Below are 24115 nucleotides of genomic sequence, written 5' to 3'. Positions count from 1 at the left end.
GAACGGTCCTTACACTTGTGGTCGGGGGGGAAGAATGGTCCTTACACTTGTGGTCGGGGGGAAGAATGGTCCTTACACTTGTGGTCGGGGGGAAGAATGGTTCTTACACTTGTGGTCGGGGGGAAGAATGGTTCTTACACTTGTGGTCGGGGGGGAAGAACGGTCCTTACACTTGTGGTCGGGGGGGAAGAACGGTCCTTACACTTGTGGTCGGGGGGGAAGAATGGTCCTTACACTTGTGGTCAGTGGGAAGAATGGTCCTTACACTTGTGGTCGGGGGGGAAGAATGGTCCTTACACTTGTGGTCGGGGGGGGAAGAATGGTCCTTACACTTGTGGTCGGGGGGGAAGAACGGTCCTTACACTTGTGGTCGGGGGGGAAGAACGGTCCTTACACTTGTGGTCGGGGGGGAAGAATGGTCCTTACACTTGTGGTCAGTGGGAAGAATGGTCCTTACACTTGTGGTCGGGGGGGAAGAATGGTCCTTACACTTGTGGTCAGTGGGAAGAATGGTCCTTACACTTGTGGTTAGTGGGAAGAATGGTCCTTACACTTGTGGTCGGGGGGGAAGAATGGTCCTTACACTTGTGGTCGGGGGGGAAGAACGGTCCTTACACTTGTGGTCGGGGGGGAAGAACGGTCCTTACACTTGTGGTCGGGGGGGGAAGAATGGTCCTTACACTTGTGGTCGGGGGGGAAGAATGGTCCTTACACTTGTGTTCGGGGGGAAAGAATGGTCCTTACACTTGTGGTCGGGGGGGAAGAACGGTCCTTACACTTGTGGTCGGGGGGGAAGAATGGTCCTTACACTTGTGGTCAGTGGGAAGAATGGTCCTTACACTTGTGGTCGGGGGGGAAGAACGGTCCTTACACTTGTGGTCGGGGGGGAAGAACGGTCCTTACACTTGTGGTCGGGGGGGAAGAATGGTCCTTACACTTGTGGTCGGGTGGGAAGAACGGTCCTTACACTTGTGGTCAGTGGGAAGAATGGTCCTTACACTTGTGGTCGGGGTGGAAGAATGGTCCTTACACTTGTGGTCGGGGGGGAAGAATGGTCCTTACACTTGTGGTCGGGGGGGAAGAACGGTCCTTACACTTGTGGTCGGGGGGGAAGAATGGTCCTTACACTTGTGCTCGGGGGGGAAGAATGGTCCTTACACTTGTGCTCGGGGGGGAAGAATGGTCCTTACACTTGTGCTCGGGGGAGAAGAATGGTCCTTACACTTGTGGTCAGGGGGAAGAACGGTCCTTACACTTGTGGTCGGGGGGGAAGAATGGTCCTTACACTTGTGGTCGGGGGGGAAGAACGGTCCTTACACTTGTGGTCGGGGGGGAAGAATGGTCCTTACACTTGTGGTCAGTGGGAAGAATGGTCCTTACACTTGTGGTCGGGGGGGAAGAATGGTCCTCACACCTGTGGTCATTGGAAAGAATGGTCCTCACACCTGTGGTCATTGGGAAGAACGGTCCTTACGCTTGTGGTCGGGGGGGAAGAATGGTCCTTACACTTGTGGTCGGGGGAAGAATGGTCCTTACACTTGTGGTCAGTGGGAAGAATGGTCCTTACACTTGTGGTCGGGGGGGAAGAACGGTCCTTACACTTGTGGTCGGGGGGGAAGAACGGTCCTTACACTTGTGGTCGGGGGGAAGAATGGTCCTTACACTTGTGGTCGGGGGGGGAAGAATGGTCCTTACACTTGTGGTCAGGGAGGAAGAATGGTCCTTACACTTGTGGTCGGGGGGGAAAGAATGGTCCTTACACTTGTGGTCGGGGGGGAAGAATGGTCCTTACACTTGTGGTCGGGGGGGAAGAATGGTCCTTACACTTGTGGTCGGGGGAGAAGAATGGTCCTCACACCTGTGGTCATTGGGAAGAACGGTCCTTACACTTGTGGTCGGGGGGGAAGAATGGTCCTTACACTTGTGGTCGGGGGGGAAGAATGGTCCTTACACTTGTGCTCGGGGGGGAAGAATGGTCCTTACACTTGTGCTCGGGGGGGAAGAATGGTCCTTACACTTGTGCTCGGGGGAGAAGAATGGTCCTTACACTTGTGGTCGGGGGGAAGAACGGTCCTTACACTTGTGGTCGGGGGGGAAGAACGGTCCTTACACTTGTGGTCGGGGGGGAAGAACGGTCCTTACACGTGTGGTCGGGGGGGAAGAATGGTCCTTACACTTGTGGTCAGTGGGAAGAATGGTCCTTACACTTGTGGTCGGGGGGGGAAGAATGGTCCTCACACCTGTGGTCATTGGAAAGAATGGTCCTCACACCTGTGGTCATTGGGAAGAACGGTCCTTACGCTTGTGGTCGGGGGGGAAGAATGGTCCTTACACTTGTGGTCGGGGGGAAGAATGGTCCTTACACTTGTGGTCAGTGGGAAGAATGGTCCTTACACTTGTGGTCGGGGGGGAAGAATGGTCCTTACACTGGTGGTCGGGGGGGAAGAATGGTCCTTACACTTGTGGTCAGGGGGGAAGAACGGTCCTTACACTTGTGGTCAGTGGGAAGAATGGTCCTTACACTTGTGGTCAGTGGGAAGAATGGTCCTTACACTTGTGGTCGGGGGGGAAGAATGGTCCTTACACTTGTGGTCAGTGGGAAGAATGGTCCTTACACTTGTGGTCGGGGGGAAGAATGGTCCTTACACTTGTGGTCGGGGGGGAAGAATGGTCCTTACACTTGTGGTCGGGGGGGAAGAATGGTCCTTACACTTGTGGTCGGGGGGGAAGAATGGTCCTTACACTTGTGGTCAGGGGGGAAGAACGGTCCTTACAATTGTGGTCGGGGGGAAGAATGGTCCTTACACTTGTGGTCGGGGGGGAAGAATGGTCCTTACACTTGTGGTCGGGGGGGAAGAATGGTCCTTACACTTGTGGTCAGTGGGAAGAATGATCCTTACACTTGTGGTCGGGGGGGAAGAATGGTCCTTACACTTGTGGTCGGGGGGGAAGAACGGTCCTTACACTTGTGGTCAGTGGGAAGAATGGTCCTTACACTTGTGGTCAGTGGGAAGAATGGTCCTCACACTTGTGGTCGGGGGGAAGAATGGTCCTTACACTTGTGGTCAGTGGGAAGAATGGTCCTTACACTTGTGGTCGGGGGGGAAGAATGGTCCTTAAACTTGTGGTCGGGGGGGAAGAATGGTCCTTACACTTGTGGTCGGGGGGGAAGAATGGTCCTTACACTTGTGGTCGGGGGGGAAGAATGGTCCTTACACTTGTGGTCAGGGGGGAAGAACGGTCCTTACACTTGTGGTCGGGGGGGAAGAATGGTCCTTACACTTGTGGTCGGGGGGGAAGAATGGTCCTTACACTTGTGGTCGGGGGGGAAGAATGGTCCTTACACTTGTGGTCAGTGGGAAGAATGGTCCTTACACTTGTGGTCGGGGGGGAAGAATGGTCCTTACACTTGTGGTCGGGGGGGAAGAACGGTCCTTACACTTGTGGTCGGGGGGAAAGAACGGTCCTTACACTTGTGGTCGGGGGGGGGGAAGAATGGTCCTTACACTTGTGGTCGGGGGGGAAGAATGGTCCTTACACTTGTGGTCGGGGGGAAGAATGGTCCTTACACTTGTGGTCGGGGGGGAAGAACGGTCCTTACACTTGTGGTCGGGGGGAAAAATGGTCCTTACACTTGTGGTCGGGGGGGGGGGGAAGAATGGTCCTTACACTTGTGGTCGGGGGGAAGAATGGTTCTTACACTTGTGGTCGGGGGGGAAGAACGGTCCTTACACTTGTGGTCGGGGGGGAAGAACGGTCCTTACACTTGTGGTCGGGGGGGAAGAACGGTCCTTACACTTGTGGTCGGGGGGGAAGAATGGTCCTTACACTTGTGGTCGGGGGGAAGAATGGTCCTTACACTTGTGGTCGGGGGGAAGAATGGTTCTTGCACTTGTGGTCGGGGGGAAGAATGGTTCTTACACTTGTGGTCGGGGGGGAAGAACGGTCCTTACACTTGTGGTCGGGGGGGAAGAACGGTCCTTACACTTGTGGTCGGGGGGGAAGAATGGTCCTTACACTTGTGGTCAGTGGGAAGAATGGTCCTTACACTTGTGGTCGGGGGGGAAGAATGGTCCTTACACTTGTGGTCGGGGGGAAGAACGGTCCTTACACTTGTGGTCAGGGGGGAAGAACGGTCCTTACACTTGTGGTCGGGGGGGAAGAATGGTCCTTACACTTGTGGTCAGTGGGAAGAATGGTCCTTACACTTGTGGTCGGGGGGGAAGAATGGTCCTTACACTTGTGGTCAGTGGGAAGAATGGTCCTTACACTTGTGGTCAGTGGGAAGAATGGTCCTTACACTTGTGGTCGGGGGGGAAGAATGGTCCTTACACTTGTGGTCGGGGGGGAAGAACGGTCCTTACACTTGTGGTCGGGGGGGAAGAACGGTCCTTACACTTGTGTTCGGGGGGAAAGAATGGTCCTTACACTTGTGGTCAGTGGGAAGAATGGTCCTTACACTTGTGGTCGGGGGGGAAGAACGGTCCTTACACTTGTGGTCGGGGGGGAAGAATGGTCCTTACACTTGTGGTCGGGGGGGAAGAATGGTCCTTACACTTGTGGTCAGTGGGAAGAATGGTCCTTACACTTGTGGTCGGGGGGGAAGAATGGTCCTTACACTTGTGGTCGGGGGGGAAGAATGGTCCTTACACTTGTGGTCGGGGGAAGAACGGCCCTTACACTTGTGGTCGGGGGGAAGAACGGTCCTTACACTTGTGGTCGGGGGGGAAGAATGGTCCTTACACTTGTGGTCGGGGGGGAAGAATGGTCCTCACACCTGTGGTCATTGGGAAGAACGGTCCTTACACTTGTGGTCGGGGGGGAAGAATGGTCCTTACACTTGTGGTCGGGGGGGAAGAACGGTCCTTACACTTGTGGTCAGTGGGAAGAATGGTCCTTACACTTGTGGTCGGGGGGGAAGAATGGTCCTTACACTTGTGGTCGGGGGGGAAGAATGGTCCTTACACTTGTGGTCGGGGGGGAAGAACGGTCCTTACACTTGTGGTCGGGGGGGAAGAATGGTCCTTACACTTGTGCTCGGGGGGGAAGAATGGTCCTTACACTTGTGCTCGGGGGGGAAGAATGGTCCTTACACTTGTGCTCGGGGGAGAAGAATGGTCCTTACACTTGTGGTCGGGGGGAAGAACGGTCCTTACACTTGTGGTCGGGGGGAAGAACGGTCCTTACACTTGTGGTCGGGGGGGAAGAACGGTCCTTACACTTGTGGTCGGGGGGGAAGAATGGTCCTTACACTTGTGGTCAGTGGGAAGAATGGTCCTTACACTTGTGGTCGGGGGGGAAGAATGGTCCTTACACTTGTGGTCGGGGGGGAAGAACGGTCCTTACACTTGTGGTCGGGGGGGAAGAACGGTCCTTACACTTGTGTTCGGGGGGAAAGAATGGTCCTTACACTTGTGGTCAGTGGGAAGAATGGTCCTTACACTTGTGGTCGGGGGGAAAGAACGGTCCTTACACTTGTGGTCGGGGGGGAAGAATGGTCCTTACACTTGTGGTCGGGGGGGAAGAATGGTCCTTACACTTGTGGTCAGTGGGAAGAATGGTCCTTACACTTGTGGTCGGGGGGGAAGAATGGTCCTTACACTTGTGGTCGGGGGGGAAGAATGGTCCTTACACTTGTGGTCGGGGGGAAGAACGGCCCTTACACTTGTGGTCGGGGGGAAGAACGGTCCTTACACTTGTGGTCGGGGGGGAAGAATGGTCCTTACACTTGTGGTCGGGGGGGAAGAATGGTCCTCACACCTGTGGTCATTGGGAAGAACGGTCCTTACACTTGTGGTCGGGGGGGAAGAATGGTCCTTACACTTGTGGTCGGGGGGGAAGAACGGTCCTTACACTTGTGGTCAGTGGGAAGAATGGTCCTTACACTTGTGGTCGGGGGGGAAGAATGGTCCTTACACTTGTGGTCGGGGGGGAAGAATGGTCCTTACACTTGTGGTCGGGGGGGAAGAACGGTCCTTACACTTGTGGTCGGGGGGGAAGAATGGTCCTTACACTTGTGCTCGGGGGGGAAGAATGGTCCTTACACTTGTGCTCGGGGGGGAAGAATGGTCCTTACACTTGTGCTCGGGGGAGAAGAATGGTCCTTACACTTGTGGTCGGGGGGAAGAACGGTCCTTACACTTGTGGTCGGGGGGGAAGAACGGTCCTTACACTTGTGGTCGGGGGGGAAGAACGGTCCTTACACTTGTGGTCGGGGGGGAAGAATGGTCCTTACACTTGTGGTCAGTGGGAAGAATGGTCCTTACACTTGTGGTCGGGGGGGAAGAATGGTCCTCACACCTGTGGTCATTGGAAAGAATGGTCCTCACACCTGTGGTCATTGGGAAGAACGGTCCTTACGCTTGTGGTCGGGGGGGAAGAATGGTCCTTACACTTGTGGTCGGGGGGAAGAATGGTCCTTACACTTGTGGTCAGTGGGAAGAATGGTCCTTACACTTGTGGTCGGGGGGGAAGAACCGTCCTTACACTTGTGGTCGGGGGGGAAGAACGGTCCTTACACTTGTGGTCGGGGGGAAGAATGGTCCTTACACTTGTGGTCGGGGGGGGAAGAATGGTCCTTACACTTGTGGTCAGGGAGGAAGAATGGTCCTTACACTTGTGGTCGGGGGGGAAAGAATGGTCCTTACACTTGTGGTCGGGGGGGAAGAATGGTCCTTACACTTGTGGTCGGGGGGGAAGAATGGTCCTTACACTTGTGGTCGGGGGGGAAGAATGGTCCTTACACTTGTGGTCGGGGGGAAGAATGGTCCTTACACTTGTGGTCGGGGGGGGGGAAGAATGGGCCTTACACTTGTGGTCGGGGGGGAAGAATGGTCCTTACACTTGTGGTCGGGGGGGGAAGAATGGTCCTTACACTTGTGGTCGGGGGGGAAGAATGGTCCTTACACTTGTGGTCGGGGGGGAAGAATGGTCCTTACACTTGTGGTCGGGGGGGAAGAATGGTCCTTACACTTGTGGTCAGGGGGGAAGAACGGTCCTTTCACTTGTGGTCAGTGGGAAGAATGGTCCTTACACTTGTGGTCAGTGGGAAGAATGGTCCTTACACTTGTGGTCGGGGGGGAAGAATGGTCCTTACACTTGTGGTCAGTGGGAAGAATGGTCCTTACACTTGTGGTCGGGGGGGAAGAATGGTCCTTACACTTGTGGTCGGGGGGGAAGAATGGTCCTTACACTTGTGGTCGGGGGGGAAGAATGGTCCTTACACTTGTGGTCGGGGTGGAAGAATGGTCCTTACACTTGTGGTCAGGGGGGAAGAACGGTCCTTACACTTGTGGTCGGGGGGGAAGAATGGTCCTTACACTTGTGGTCGGGGGGGAAGAATGGTCCTTACACTTGTGGTCGGGGGGGAAGAATGGTCCTTACACTTGTGGTCAGTGGGAAGAATGATCCTTACACTTGTGGTCGGGGGGGAAGAATGGTCCTTACACTTGTGGTCGGGGGGGAAGAACGGTCCTTACACTTGTGGTCAGTGGGAAGAATGGTCCTTACACTTGTGGTCAGTGGGAAGAATGGTCCTCACACTTGTGGTCGGGGAGGAAGAATGGTCCTTACACTTGTGGTCAGTGGGAAGAATGGTCCTTACACTTGTGGTCGGGGGGGAAGAATGGTCCTTACACTTGTGGTCGGGGGGGAAGAATGGTCCTTACACTTGTGGTCGGGGGGGAAGAATGGTCCTTACACTTGTGGTCGGGGGGGAAGAATGGTCCTTACACTTGTGCTCGGGGGGGAAGAATGGTCCTTACACTGGTGGTCGGGGTGGAAGAATGGTCCTTACACTTGTGGTCAGGGGGGAAGAACGGTCCTTACACTTGTGGTCAGTGGGAAGAATGGTCCTTACACTTGTGGTCAGTGGGAAGAATGGTCCTTACACTTGTGGTCGGGGGGGAAGAATGGTCCTTACACTTGTGGTCAGTGGGAAGAATGGTCCTTACACTTGTGGTCGGGGGGAAGAATGGTCCTTACACTTGTGGTCGGGGGGGAAGAATGGTCCTTACACTTGTGGTCGGGGGGGAAGAATGGTCCTTACACTTGTGGTCGGGGGGGGAAGAATGGTCCTTACACTTGTGGTCAGGGGGGGAAGAACGGTCCTTACACTTGTGGTCGGGGGGGAAGAATGGTCCTTACACTTGTGGTCGGGGGGGAAGAATGGTCCTTACACTTGTGGTCGGGGGGGAAGAATGGTCCTTACACTTGTGGTCAGTGGGAAGAATGATCCTTACACTTGTGGTCGGGGGGGAAGAATGGTCCTTACACTTGTGGTCGGGGGGGAAGAACGGTCCTTACACTTGTGGTCAGTGGGAAGAATGGTCCTTACACTTGTGGTCAGTGGGAAGAATGGTCCTCACACTTGTGGTCGGGGGGGAAGAATGGTCCTTACACTTGTGGTCAGTGGGAAGAATGGTCCTTACACTTGTGGTCGGGGGGGAAGAATGGTCCTTACACTTGTGGTCGGGGGGGAAGAATGGTCCTTACACTTGTGGTCGGGGGGGAAGAATGGTCCTTACACTTGTGGTCAGGGGGGAAGAACGGTCCTTACACTTGTGGTCGGGGGGGAAGAATGGTCCTTACACTTGTGGTCGGGGGGGAAGAATGGTCCTTACACTTGTGGTCGGGGGGGAAGAATGGTCCTTACACTTGTGGTCAGTGGGAAGAATGGTCCTTACACTTGTGGTCGGGGGGGAAGAATGGTCCTTACACTTGTGGTCGGGGGGGAAGAACGGTCCTTACACTTGTGGTCGGGGGGGAAGAACGGTCCTTACACTTGTGGTCGGGGGGGGAAGACTGGTCCTTACACTTGTGGTCGGGGGGGGAAGAATGGTCCTTACACTTGTGGTGGGGGGGAAGAATGGTCCTTACACTTGTGGTCGGGGGGGAAGAACGGTCCTTACACTTGTGGTCGGGGGGAAAAATGGTCCTTACACTTGTGGTCGGGGGGGGGGGAAGAATGGTCCTTACACTTGTGGTCGGGGGGGAAGAATGGTCCTTACACTTGTGGTCGGGGGGAAGAATGGTTCTTACACTTGTGGTCGGGGGGGAAGAACGGTCCTTACACTTGTGGTCGGGGGGGAAGAACGGTCCTTACACTTGTGGTCGGGGGGGAAGAACGGTCCTTACACTTGTGGTCGGGGGGGAAGAATGGTCCTTACACTTGTGGTCGGGGGGAAGAAAGGTCCTTACACTTGTGGTCGGGGGGAAGAATGGTTCTTACACTTGTGGTCGGGGGGAAGAATGGTTCTTACACTTGTGGTCGGGGGGGAAGAACGGTCCTTACACTTGTGGTCGGGGGGGAAGAACGGTCCTTACACTTGTGGTCGGGGGGGAAGAATGGTCCTTACACTTGTGGTCAATGGGAAGAATAATCCTTCTTACACTTGTGGTCGGGGGGGAAGAATGGTCCTTACACTTGTGGTCGGGGGGGGAAGAACGGCCCTTACACTTGTGGTCGGGGGGGAAGAACGGTCCTTACACTTGTGGTCGGGGGGGAAGAATGGTCCTTACACTTGTGGTCAGTGGGAAGAATGGTCCTTACACTTGTGGTCGGGGGGGAAGAATGGTCCTTACACTTGTGGTCAGTGGGAAGAATGGTCCTTACACTGTGGTCAGTGGGAAGAATGGTCCTTACACTTGTGGTCGGGGGGGAAGAATGGTCCTTACACTTGTGGTCGGGGGGGAAGAACGGTCCTTACACTTGTGGTCGGGGGGGAAGAACGGTCCTTACACTTGTGGTCGGGGGGGGAAGAATGGTCCTTACACTTGTGGTCGGGGGGGAAGAATGGTCCTTACACTGGTGTTCGGGGGGAAAGAATGGTCCTTACACTTGTGGTCGGGGGGGAAGAACGGTCCTTACACTTGTGGTCGGGGGGGAAGAATGGTCCTTACACTTGTGGTCAGTGGGAAGAATGGTCCTTACACTTGTGGTCGGGGGGGAAGAATGGTCCTTACACTTGTGGTCGGGGGGGAAGAATGGTCCTTACACTTGTGGTCGGGGGGAAGAACGGTCCTTACACTTGTGGTCGGGGGGGAAGAACGGTCCTTACACTTGTGGTCGGGGGGGGGGGAATAACGGTCCTTACACTTGTGGTCGGGGGGGAAGAACGGTCCTTACACTTGTGGTCGGGGGGGAAGAATGGTCCTTACACTTGTGGTCGGGGGGGAAGAATGGTCCTTACACTTGTGGTCGGGGGGGAAGAACGGTCCTTACACTTGTGGTCAGTGGGAAGAATGGTCCTTACACTTGTGGTCGGGGGGGGAAGAATGGTCCTTACACTTGTGGTCGGGGGGGAAGAATGGTCCTTACACTTGTGGTCGGGGGGGGAAGAACGGTCCTTACACTTGTGGTCGGGGGGGAAGAATGGTCCTTACACTTGTGCTCGGGGGGGAAGAATGGTCCTTACGCTTGTGCTCGGGGGGGAAGAATGGTCCTTACACTTGTGCTCGGGGGAGAAGAATGGTCCTTACACTTGTGGTCGGGGGGAAGAACGGTCCTTACACTTGTGGTCGGGGGGGAAGAACGGTCCTTACACTTGTGGTCGGGGGGGAAGAACGGTCCTTACACTTGTGGTCGGGGGGGAAGAATGGTCCTTACACTTGTGGTCAGTGGGAAGAATGGTCCTTACACTTGTGGTCGGGGGGGAAGAATGGTCCTCACACCTGTGGTCATTGGAAAGAATGGTCCTCACACCTGTGGTCATTGGGAAGAACGGTCCTTACGCTTGTGGTCGGGGGGGAAGAATGGTCCTTACACTTGTGGTCGGGGGGGAAGAACGGTCCTTACACTTGTGGTCGGGGGGGAAGAACGGTCCTTACACTTGTGGTCGGGGGGAAGAATGGTCCTTACACTTGTGGTCGGGGGGGGAAGAATGGTCCTTACACTTGTCGTCAGGGAGGAAGAATGGTCCTTACACTTGTGGTCGGGGGGGAAAGAATGGTCCTTACACTTGTGGTCGGGGGGAAGAATGGTCCTTACACTTGTGGTCGGGGGGGAAGAATGGTCCTTACACTTGTGGTCGGGGGGGAAGAATGGTCCTTACACTTGTGGTCGGGGGGAAGAATGGTCCTTACACTTGTGGTCGGGGGGGAAGAACGGTCCTTACACTTGTGGTCGGGGGGAAAAATGGTCCTTACACTTGTGGTCGGGGGGGGGGAAGAATGGTCCTTACACTTGTGGTCAGGGGGGGAAGAATGGTCCTTACACTTGTGGTCGAGGGGAAGAATGGTTCTTACACTTGTGGTCGGGGGGGAAGAACGGTCCTTACACTTGTGGTCGGGGGGGAAGAACGGTCCTTACACTTGTGGTCGGGGGGGAAGAACGGTCCTTACACTTGTGGTCGGGGGGGAAGAATGGTCCTTACACTTGTGGTCGGGGGGAAGAATGGTCCTTACACTTGTGGTCGGGGGGAAGAATGGTTCTTACACTTGTGGTCGGGGGGAAGAATGGTTCTTACACTTGTGGTCGGGGGGGAAGAACGGTCCTTACACTTGTGGTCGGGGGGGAAGAACGGTCCTTACACTTGTGGTCGGGGGGGAAGAATGGTCCTTACACTTGTGGTCAGTGGGAAGAATGGTCCTTACACTTGTGGTCGGGGGGGAAGAATGGTCCTTACACTTGTGGTCGGGGGGGAAGAACGGTCCTTACACTTGTGGTCGGGGGGGAAGAACGGTCCTTACACTTGTGGTCGGGGGGGAAGAATGGTCCTTACACTTGTGGTCAGTGGGAAGAATGGTCCTTACACTTGTGGTCGGGGGGGAAGAATGGTCCTTACACTTGTGGTCAGTGGGAAGAATGGTCCTTACACTGTGGTCAGTGGGAAGAATGGTCCTTACACTTGTGGTCGGGGGGGAAGAATGGTCCTTACACTTGTGGTCGGGGGGGAAGAACGGTCCTTACACTTGTGGTCGGGGGGGAAGAACGGTCCTTACACTTGTGGTCGGGGGGGGAAGAATGGTCCTTACACTTGTGGTCGGGGGGGAAGAATGGTCCTTACACTTGTGATCGGGGGGAAAGAATGGTCCTTACACTTGTGGTCGGGGGGGAAGAACGGTCCTTACACTTGTGGTCGGGGGGGAAGAATGGTCCTTACACTTGTGGTCAGTGGGAAGAATGGTCCTTACACTTGTGGTCGGGGGGGAAGAATGGTCCTTACACTTGTGGTCGGGGGGGAAGAATGGTCCTTACACTTGTGGTCGGGGGGAAGAACGGTCCTTACACTTGTGGTCGGGGGGGAAGAACGGTCCTTACACTTGTGGTCGGGGGGGGGAATAACGGTCCTTACACTTGTGGTCGGGGGGGAAGAACGGTCCTTACACTTGTGGTCGGGGGGGAAGAATGGTCCTTACACTTGTGGTCGGGGGGGAAGAATGGTCCTCACACCTGTGGTCATTGGGAAGAACGGTCCTTACACTTGTGGTCGGGGGGGAAGAATGGTCCTTACACTTGTGGTCGGGGGGGAAGAACGGTCCTTACACTTGTGGTCAGTGGGAAGAATGGTCCTTACACTTGTGGTCGGGGGGGGAAGAATGGTCCTTACACTTGTGGTCGGGGGGGAAGAATGGTCCTTACACTTGTGGTCGGGGGGGAAGAACGGTCCTTACACTTGTGGTCGGGGGGGAAGAATGGTCCTTACACTTGTGCTCGGGGGGGAAGAATGGTCCTTACACTTGTGCTCGGGGGGGAAGAATGGTCCTTACACTTGTGCTCGGGGGAGAAGAATGGTCCTTACACTTGTGGTCGGGGGGAAGAACGGTCCTTACACTTGTGGTCGGGGGGGAAGAACGGTCCTTACACTTGTGGTCGGGGGGGAAGAACGGTCCTTACACTTGTGGTCGGGGGGGAAGAATGGTCCTTACACTTGTGCTCAGTGGGAAGAATGGTCCTTACACTTGTGGTCGGGGGGGAAGAATGGTCCTCACACCTGTGGTCATTGGAAAGAATGGTCCTCACACCTGTGGTCATTGGGAAGAACGGTCCTTACGCTTGTGGTCGGGGGGGAAGAATGGTCCTTACACTTGTGGTCGGGGGGAAGAATGGTCCTTACACTTGTGGTCGGGGGGGAAGAATGGTCCTTACACTTGTGGTCGGGGGGGAAGAATGGTCCTTACACTTGTGGTCGGGGGGAAGAATGGTCCTTACACTTGTGGTCGGGGGGGGGGGGGGGAAGAATGGGCCTTACACTTGTGGTCGGGGGGGAAGAATGGTCCTTACACTTGTGGTCGGGGGGGAAGAATGGTCCTTACACTTGTGGTCGGGGGGGAAGAATGGTCCTTACACTTGTGGTCGGGGGGGAAGAATGGTCCTTACACTTGTGGTCGGGGGGAAGAATGGTCCTTACACTTGTGGTCAGGGGGGAAGAACGGTCCTTACACTTGTGGTCAGTGGGAAGAATGGTCCTTACACTTGTGGTCAGTGGGAAGAATGGTCCTTACACTTGTGGTCGGGGGGAAGAATGGTCCTTACACTTGTGGTCAGTGGGAAGAATGGTCCTTACACTTGTGGTCGGGGGGGAAGAATGGTCCTTACACTTGTGGTCGGGGGGGAAGAATGGTCCTTACACTTGTGGTCGGGGGGGAAGAATGGTCCTTACACTTGTGGTCGGGGGGGAAGAATGGTCCTTACACTTGTGGTCAGGGGGGAAGAACGGTCCTTACACTTGTGGTCGGGGGGGAAGAATGGTCCTTACACTTGTGGTCGGGGGGGAAGAATGGTCCTTACACTTGTGGTCGGGGGGGAAGAATGGTCCTTACACTTGTGGTCAGTGGGAAGAATGATCCTTACACTTGTGGTCGGGGGGGAAGAATGGTCCTTACACTTGTGGTCGGGGGGGAAGAACGGTCCTTACACTTGTGGTCAGTGGGAAGAATGGTCCTTACACTTGTGGTCGGGGGGGAAGAACGGTCCTTACACTTGTGGTCGGGGGGGGAAGAATGGTCCTTACACTTGTGGTCGGGGGGGAAGAATGGTCCTTACACTTGTGGTCGGGGGGGAAGAACGGTCCTTACACTTGTGGTCAGTGGGAAGAATGGTCCTTACACTTGTGGTCAGTGGGAAGAATGGTCCTCACACTTGTGGTCGGGGAGGAAGAATGGTCCTTACACTTGTGGTCAGTGGGAAGAATGGTCCTTACACTTGTGGTCGGGGGGGAAGAATGGTCCTTACACTTGTGGTCGGGGGGGAAGAATGGTCCTTACACTTGTGGTCGGGGGGGAAGAATGGTCCTTACACTTGTGGTCGGGGGGGAAGAATGGTCCTTACACTTGTGCTCGGGGGGGAAGAATGGTCCTTACACTGGTGGTCGGGGTGGAAGAATGGTCCTTACACTTGTGGTCAGGGGGGAAGAACGGTCCTTACACTTGTGGTCAGTGGGAAGAATGGTCCTTACACTTGTGGTCAGTGGGAAGAATGGTCCTTACACTTGTGGTCGGGGGGGAAGAATGGTCCTTACACTTGTGGTCAGTGGGAAGAATGGTCCTTACACTTGTGGTCGGGGGGAAGAATGGTCCTTACACTTGTGGTCGGGGGGGAAGAATGGTCCTTACACTTGTGGTCGGGGGGGAAGAATGGTCCTTACACTTGTGGTCGGGGGGGAAGAATGGTCCTTACACTTGTGGTCAGGGGGGGAAGAACGGTCCTTACACTTGTGGTCGGGGGGGAAGAATGGTCCTTACACTTGTGGTCGGGGGGGAAGAATGGTCCTTACACTTGTGGTCAGTGGGAAGAATGATCCTTACACTTGTGGTCGGGGGGGAAGAATGGTCCTTACACTTGTGGTCGGGGGGGAAGAACGGTCCTTACACTTGTGGTCAGTGGGAAGAATGGTCCTTACACTTGTGGTCAGTGGGAAGAATGGTCCTCACACTTGTGGTCGGGGGGGAAGAATGGTCCTTACACTTGTGGTCAGTGGGAAGAATGGTCCTTACACTTGTGGTCGGGGGGGAAGAATGGTCCTTACACTTGTGGTCGGGGGGAAGAATGGTCCTTACACTTGTGGTCGGGGGGGAAGAATGGTCCTTACACTTGTGGTCAGGGGGGAAGAACGGTCCTTACACTTGTGGTCGGGGGGGAAGAATGGTCCTTACACTTGTGGTCGGGGGGAAGAATGGTCCTTACACTTGTGGTCGGGGGGGAAGAATGGTCCTTACACTTGTGGTCAGTGGGAAGAATGGTCCTTACACTTGTGGTCGGGGGGGAAGAATGGTCCTTACACTTGTGGTCGGGGGGGAAGAACGGTCCTTACACTTGTGGTCGGGGGGGAAGAACGGTCCTTACACTTGTGGTCGGGGGGGGGAAGAATGGTCCTTACACTTGTGGTCGGGGGGGGAAGAATGGTCCTTACACTTGTGGTGGGGGGGAAGAATGGTCCTTACACTTGTGGTCGGGGGGGAAGAACGGTCCTTACACTTGTGGTCGGGGGGAAAAATGGTCCTTACACTTGTGGTCGGGGGGGGGGGGAAGAATGGTCCTTACACTTGTGGTCGGGGGGGGAAGAATGGTCCTTACACTTGTGGTCGGGGGGAAGAATGGTTCTTACACTTGTGGTCGGGGGGGAAGAACGGTCCTTACACTTGTGGTCGGGGGGGAAGAACGGTCCTTACACTTGTGGTCGGGGGGGGAAGAACGGTCCTTACACTTGTGGTCGGGGGGGAAGAATGGTCCTTACACTTGTGGTCGGGGGGAAGAAAGGTCCTTACACTTGTGGTCGGGGGGAAGAATGGTTCTTACACTTGTGGTCGGGGGGAAGAATGGTTCTTACACTTGTGGTCGGGGGGGAAGAACGGTCCTTACACTTGTGGTCGGGGGGGAAGAACGGTCCTTACACTTGTGGTCGGGGGGGAAGAATGGTCCTTACACTTGTGGTCAGTGGGAAGAATGGTCCTTACACTTGTGGTCGGGGGGGAAGAATGGTCCTTACACTTGTGGTCGGGGGGGAAGAACGGTCCTTACACTTGTGGTCGGGGGGGAAGAACGGTCCTTACACTTGTGGTCGGGGGGGAAGAATGGTCCTTACACTTGTGGTCAGTGGGAAGAATGGTCCTTACACTTGTGGTCGGGGGGAAGAATGGTCCTTACACTTGTGGTCAGTGGGAAGAATGGTCCTTACACTGTGGTCAGTGGGAAGAATGGTCCTTACACTTGTGGTCGGGGGGGAAGAATGGTCCTTACACTTGTGGTCGGGGGGGAAGAACGGTCCTTACACTTGTGGTCGGGGGGGAAGAACGGTCCTTACACTTGTGGTCGGGGGGGGAAGAATGGTCCTTACACTTGTGGTCGGGGGGGAAGAATGGTCCTTACACTGGTGTTCAGGGGGAAAGAATGGTCCTTACACTTGTGGTCGGGGGGGAAGAACGGTCCTTACACTTGTGGTCGGGGGGGAAGAATGGTCCTTACACTTGTGGTCAGTGGGAAGAATGGTCCTTACACTTGTGGTCGGGGGGGAAGAATGGTCCTTACACTTGTGGTCGGGGGGGAAGAATGGTCCTTACACTTGTGGTCGGGGGGAAGAACGGTCCTTACACTTGTGGTCGGGGGGGAAGAACGGTCCTTACACTTGTGGTCGGGGGGGGGGGGAATAACGGTCCTTACACTTGTGGTCGGGGGGGAAGAACGGTCCTTACACTTGTGGTCGGGGGGAAGAATGGTCCTTACACTTGTGGTCGGGGGGGAAGAATGGTCCTTACACTTGTGGTCGGGGGGGAAGAACGGTCCTTACACTTGTGGTCAGTGGGAAGAATGGTCCTTACACTTGTGGTCGGGGGGGGGGGGAAGAATGGTCCTTACACTTGTGGTCGGGGGGGAAGAATGGTCCTTACACTTGTGGTCGGGGGGGAAGAACGGTCCTTACACTTGTGGTCGGGGGGGAAGAATGGTCCTTACACTTGTGCTCGGGGGGGAAGAATGGTCCTTACACTTGTGCTCGGGGGGGAAGAATGGTCCTTACACTTGTGCTCGGGGGAGAAGAATGGTCCTTACACTTGTGGTCGGGGGGAAGAACGGTCCTTACACTTGTGGTCGGGGGGGAAGAACGGTCCTTACACTTGTGGTCGGGGGGGAAGAACGGTCCTTACACTTGTGGTCGGGGGGGAAGAATGGTCCTTACACTTGTGGTCAGTGGGAAGAATGGTCCTTACACTTGTGGTCGGGGGGGAAGAATGGTCCTCACACCTGTGGTCATTGGAAAGAATGGTCCTCACACCTGTGGTCATTGGGAAGAACGGTCCTTACGCTTGTGGTCGGGGGGGAAGAATGGTCCTTACACTTGTGGTCGGGGGGAAGAATGGTCCTTACACTTGTGGTCAGTGGGAAGAATGGTCCTTACACTTGTGGTCGGGGGGGAAGAACGGTCCTTACACTTGTGGTCGGGGGGGAAGAACGGTCCTTACACTTGTGGTCGGGGGGAAGAATAGTCCTTACACTTGTGGTCGGGGGGGGAAGAATGGTCCTTACACTTGTGGTCAGGGAGGAAGAATGGTCCTTACACTTGTGGTCGGGGGGGAAAGAATGGTCCTTACACTTGTGGTCGGGGGGGAAGAATGGTCCTTACACTTGTGGTCGGGGGGGAAGAATGGTCCTTACACTTGTGGTCGGGGGGGAAGAATGGTCCTTACACTTGTGGTCGGGGGGAAGAATGGTCCTTACACTTGTGGTCGGGGGGGAAGAACGGTCCTTACACTTGTGGTCGGGGGGAAAAATGGTCCTTACACTTGTGGTCGGGGGGGGGGGGAAGAATGGTCCTTACACTTGTGGTCGGGGGGGGAAGAATGGTCCTTACACTTGTGGTCGAGGGGAAGAATGGTTCTTACACTTGTGGTCGGGGGGGAAGAACGGTCCTTACACTTGTGGTCGGGGGGGAAGAACGGTCCTTACACTTGTGGTCGGGGGGGAAGAACGGTCCTTACACTTGTGGTCGGGGGGGAAGAATGGTCCTTACACTTGTGGTCGGGGGGAAGAATGGTCCTTACACTTGTGGTCGGGGGGAAGAATGGTTCTTACACTTGTGGTCGGGGGGAAGAATGGTTCTTACACTTGTGGTCGGGGGGGAAGAACGGTCCTTACACTTGTGGTCGGGGGGGAAGAACGGTCCTTACACTTGTGGTCGGGGGGGAAGAATGGTCCTTACACTTGTGGTCAGTGGGAAGAATGGTCCTTACACTTGTGGTCGGGGGGGAAGAATGGTCCTTACACTTGTGGTCGGGGGGGAAGAACGGTCCTTACACTTGTGGTCGGGGGGGAAGAACGGTCCTTACACTTGTGGTCGGGGGGGAAGAATGGTCCTTACACTTGTGGTCAGTGGGAAGAATGGTCCTTACACTTGTGGTCGGGGGGGAAGAATGGTCCTTACACTTGTGGTCAGTGGGAAGAATGGTCCTTACACTGTGGTCAGTGGGAAGAATGGTCCTTACACTTGTGGTCGGGGGGGAAGAATGGTCCTTACACTTGTGGTCGGGGGGGAAGAATGGTCCTTACACTTGTGGTCGGGGGGGAAGAACGGTCCTTACACTTGTGGTCGGGGGGGGAAGAATGGTCCTTACACTTGTGGTCGGGGGGGAAGAATGGTCCTTACACTTGTGATCGGGGGGAAAGAATGGTCCTTACACTTGTGGTCGGGGGGGAAGAACGGTCCTTACACTTGTGGTCGGGGGGGAAGAATGGTCCTTACACTTGTGGTCAGTGGGAAGAATGGTCCTTACACTTGTGGTCGGGGGGGAAGAATGGTCCTTACACTTGTGGTCGGGGGGGAAGAATGGTCCTTACACTTGTGGTCGGGGGGAAGAACGGTCCTTACACTTGTGGTCGGGGGGGAAGAACGGTCCTTACACTTGTGGTCGGGGGGGGGAATAACGGTCCTTACACTTGTGGTCGGGGGGGAAGAACGGTCCTTACACTTGTGGTCGGGGGGGAAGAATGGTCCTTACACTTGTGGTCGGGGGGGAAGAATGGTCCTCACACCTGTGGTCATTGGGAAGAACGGTCCTTACACTTGTGGTCGGGGGGGAAGAATGGTCCTTACACTTGTGGTCGGGGGGAAGAACGGTCCTTACACTTGTGGTCAGTGGGAAGAATGGTCCTTACACTTGTGGTCGGGGGGGAAGAATGGTCCTTACACTTGTGGTCGGGGGGAAGAACGGTCCTTACACTTGTGGTCGGGGGGGAAGAACGGTCCTTACACTTGTGGTCGGGGGGGGGAATAACGGTCCTTACACTTGTGGTCGGGGGGGAAGAACGGTCCTTACACTTGTGGTCGGGGGGGAAGAATGGTCCTTACACTTGTGGTCGGGGGGGAAGAATGGTCCTCACACCTGTGGTCATTGGGAAGAACGGTCCTTACACTTGTGGTCGGGGGGGAAGAATGGTCCTTACACTTGTGGTCAGTGGGAAGAATGGTCCTTACACTTGTGGTCGGGGGGGGAAGAATGGTCCTTACACTTGTGGTCGGGGGGGAAGAATGGTCCTTACACTTGTGGTCGGGGGGGAAGAACGGTCCTTACACTTGTGGTCGGGGGGGAAGAATGGTCCTTACACTTGTGCTCGGGGGGGAAGAATGGTCCTTACACTTGTGCTCGGGGGGGAAGAATGGTCCTTACACTTGTGCTCGGGGGAGAAGAATGGTCCTTACACTTGTGGTCGGGGGGAAGAACGGTCCTTACACTTGTGGTCGGGGGGGAAGAACGGTCCTTACACTTGTGGTCGGGGGGGAAGAACGGTCCTTACACTTGTGGTCGGGGGGGAAGAATGGTCCTTACACTTGTGGTCAGTGGGAAGAATGGTCCTTACACTTGTGGTCGGGGGGGAAGAATGGTCCTCACACCTGTGGTCATTGGAAAGAAGGGTCCTCACACCTGTGGTCATTGGGAAGAACGGTCCTTACGCTTGTGGTCGGGGGGGAAGAATGGTCCTTACACTTGTGGTCGGGGGGAAGAATGGTCCTTACACTTGTGGTCAGTGGGAAGAATGGTCCTTACACTTGTGGTCGGGGGGGAAGAACGGTCCTTACACTTGTGGTCGGGGGGGAAGAACGGTCCTTACACTTGTGGTCGGGGGGAAGAATGGTCCTTACACTTGTGGTCGGGGGGGGAAGAATGGTCCTTACACTTGTGGTCAGGGAGGAAGAATGGTCCTTACACTTGTGGTCGGGGGGGAAAGAATGGTCCTTACACTTGTGGTCGGGGGGGAAGAATGGTCCTTACACTTGTGGTCGGGGGGGAAGAATGGTCCTTACACTTGTGGTCGGGGGGGAAGAATGGTCCTTAGGCCGCGTACACACGGGCGGACTGTTCGCCCAACCTTGTCCGCTGAACAGTGTTTGGGCGGACAGTCCGCTCGTGTGTGGGCTTTCAGCGGACAGTTTCAGCGGACAGTTGGACGGACAAAGTCTTTCGGAAATTCCGAAAAACTGTCCGCTGAAACTGTGTTTGAGCGAACAGTCCGCCCGTGTGTGGGCCTGTCCGCTGTACTTTCGAAATGAGCGGACTGTTCCCGCTCGGAAAGTCCGCCCATTTCGAGCGCGTGTACAGGTAGGCGGGGACCGCGAAGGAGACATCGCGGGCTCCGCCGCCTGGAATGGGCTTAAAGGGGAACCCCAACGCCGAAAAAAATCGGCGTGGGGGTTCCCCCAAAGTCCACACCAGACCCTTGTCCGAGCACGCTACCCGGCCGGCCAGGAAAGGGGGGCGAGCGAGCGCGCCCCCCCTCCTGAGCCGTACCAGGCCGCGTACCCTCAACATGGGGGGTGCCTTGGGGAAGGGGGGGCCGCGCGGCCCCCCCACCCCAAAGCACCTTGTCCCCATGTTGATGAGGACAAGGGCCTCTTCCCGACAACCCTGGCCGTTGGTTGTCGGGGTCTGCGGGCGGGGGGCTTATCGGAATCCGGCAGCCCCCTTTAAGAAGGGGGCCCCCGGATACCGGCCCCCCACCCTATGTGAATGAGTATGGGGTACAGTGTACCCCTACCCATTCACCTGTGAAATAAAGTACAAAAAAAAACACAACACAGGGAAAAAATATTTTATTGCACAGCTCCGGGGGGTCTTCCGTCTTCGGGGGTCTTCTCGCCGGACTCCTCCGCTATCTGTGTGTAGCTCTTTTACTAGCGGAGGAGTCCGGCTTTCTTCCTCCCCGCCGCCGGCCTCTTCTCCCGACTTCGGGGGTCTTGTCCCCCTCTTCGGTTCTTCTGCCGGGCCACCGCGCCTTCTTGTAGCTCTTTTACAGGCGGTGGCCCGGTCTTCTGTCGCCGCTGCCTTCCGTTCTTCTGTCGCCGCCTTCGGTTCTTCTGCCGGGCCACCGCGCCTTCTTGTAGCTCTTTTACAGGCGGTGGCCCGGTCTTCTGTCGCCGCTGTCGTCGCCGCCGCCGCCTTCCGTTCTTGTTCTTCTTCTTGTTCTTCTTGTTCTTCTCCAGGAGATGTTGACTCGACGAGCTCTCCGGCCGGAATGCCAGGGCCGCGCTGTGCGGTCACTTATATAGTGACAATGGGGCGGTGTCACATGGTATATGTCACATGGGTTGGTCACATGGGTTGATGTCACATGGGGACTATGACATCGTAAGGGGGCGGGGTCACCATGTGACCAACCCATGTGACATATACCATGTGACACCGCCCCATTGTCACTATATAAGTGGCAGCGGAGCGTGTCCCTGGCATTCCGGCCGGAGAGCTCGTCGAGTCAACATCTCCAGGAGAAGAAGAAGAAGAACAAGAAGAAGAAGAACGGAAGGCGGCGGCGGCGGCGACGACAGCGGCGACAGAAGACCGGGCCACCGCCTGTAAAAGAGCTACAAGAAGGCGCGGTGGCCCGGCAGAAGAACCGAAGAGGGGGACAAGACCCCCGAAGTCGGGAGAAGAGGCCGGCGGCGGGGAGGAAGAAAGCCGGACACCTCCGCTAGTAAAAGAGCTACACACAGATAGCGGAGGAGTCCGGTGAGAAGACCCCTGAAGACGGAAGACCCCCCGGAGCTGTGCAATAAAATATTTTTTCCCTGTGTTGTGTTTTTTTTTGTACTTTATTTCACAGGTGAATGGGTAGGGGTACATTGTACCCCATACTCATTCACATAGGGTGGGGGGCCGGTATCCGGGGGCTCCCTTCTTAAAGGGGGCTCCCGGATTCCGATAAGCCCCCCGCCCGCAGACCCCGACAACCAACGGCCAGGGTTGTCGGGAAGAGACCCTTGTCCTCATCAACATGGGGACAAGGTGCTTTGGGGTGGGGGGGCCGCGCAGCCCCCCCTTCCCCAAGGCACCCCCCATGTTGAGGGCACGCGGCCTGGTACGGCTCAGGAGGGGGGGCGCGCTCGCTCGCCCCCCTTTCCTGGCCGGCCGGGTAGCGTGCTCGGACAAGGGTCTGGTGTGGACTTTGGGGGAACCCCCACGCCGATTTTTTTCTGCGTTGGGGTTCCCCTTTAAGCCCATTCCAGGCGGCGGAGCCCGCGACGTGTCCTTCGCGGGCCCCGCCTACCTGTACACGCGCTCGAAATGGGCGGATTTGCCTCCTCCTTACGTGGGCGAGTCCGTTCATTTCAAAAGTTGAGCGAACTGTTTGGCAAACAGTTTGCTGAAACAGTCCGCTCGTGTGTGGGCAAGTCCGCTCATGCAAATTTTGAGCGGACTGTTTGCCGAAACTGTTTGACGAACAAGGTTGGGCAAACAGTCCGCGCGTGTGTACGCGGCCTTACACTTGTGGTCGGGGGGAAGAATGGTCCTTACACTTGTGGTCGGGGGGGGGGGGGAAGAATGGGCCTTACACTTGTGGTCGGGGGGGAAGAATGGTCCTTACACTTGTGGTCGGGGGGGAAGAATGGTCCTTACACTTGTGGTCGGGGGGGAAGAATGGTCCTTACACTTGTGGTCGGGGGGGAAGAATGGTCCTTACACTTGTGGTCGGGGGGGAAGAATGGTCCTTACACTTGTGGTCAGGGGGGAAGAACGGTCCTTACACTTGTGGTCAGTGGGAAGAATGGTCCTTACACTTGTGGTCAGTGGGAAGAATGGTCCTTACACTTGTGGTCGGGGGGGAAGAATGGTCCTTACACTTGTGGTCAGTGGGAAGAATGGTCCTTACACTTGTGGTCGGGGGGGAAGAATGGTCCTTACACTTGTGGTCGGGGGGGAAGAATGGTCCTTACACTTGTGGTCGGGGGGGAAGAATGGTCCTTACACTTGTGGTCGGGGGGGAAGAATGGTCCTTACACTTGTGTTCAGGGGGGAAGAACGGTCCTTACACTTGTGGTCGGGGGGGAAGAATGGTCCTTACACTTGTGGTCGGGGGGGAAGAATGGTCCTTACACTTGTGGTCGGGGGGAAGAATGGTCCTTACACTTGTGGTCAGTGGGAAGAATGATCCTTACACTTGTGGTCGGGGGGGAAGAATGGTCCTTACACTTGTGGTCGGGGGGGAAGAACGGTCCTTACACTTGTGGTCAGTGGGAAGAATGGTCCTTACACTTGTGGTCAGTGGGAAGAATGGTCCTCACACTTGTGGTCGGGGAGGAAGAATGGTCCTTACACTTGTGGTCAGTGGGAAGAATGGTCCTTACACTTGTGGTCGGGGGGGGAAGAATGGTCCTTACACTTGTGGTCGGGGGGGAAGAATGGTCCTTACACTTGTGGTCGGGGGGGAAGAATGGTCCTTACACTTGTGGTCGGGGGGGAAGAATGGTCCTTACACTTGTGGTCAGGGGGGAAGAACGGTCCGTACACTTGTGGTCAGTGGGAAGAATGGTCCTTGCACTTGTGGTCAGTGGGAAGAATGGTCCTTACACTTGTGGTCGGGGGGGAAGAATGGTCCTTACACTTGTGGTCGGGGGGGAAGAATGGTCCTTACACTTGTGGTCGGGGGGGAAGAATGGTCCTTACACTTGTGGTCGGGGGGGAAGAATGGTCCTTACACTTGTGGTCATTGGGAAGAATGGTCCTTACACTTGTGGTCAATGGGAAGAATGGTCCTCACACTTGTGGTCAGTGGGAAGAATGGTCCTTACACTTGTGGTCAGTGGGAAGAATGGTCCTTACACTTGTGGTCGGGGGGGAAGAATGGTCCTTACACTTGTGGTCAGTGGGAAGAATGGTCCTTACACTTGTGGTCGGGGGGGAAGAATGGTCCTTA

Source organism: Lithobates pipiens, unplaced genomic scaffold (genome assembly GCF_037356315.1).
Source record: "Lithobates pipiens isolate NorthernLeopardFrog02 unplaced genomic scaffold, aLitPip1_a1.2 Scaffold_138, whole genome shotgun sequence".
NCBI classification, from domain to species: Eukaryota; Metazoa; Chordata; class Amphibia; order Anura; family Ranidae; genus Lithobates; species Lithobates pipiens.
This window is presented reverse-complemented; position numbering follows the sequence as displayed.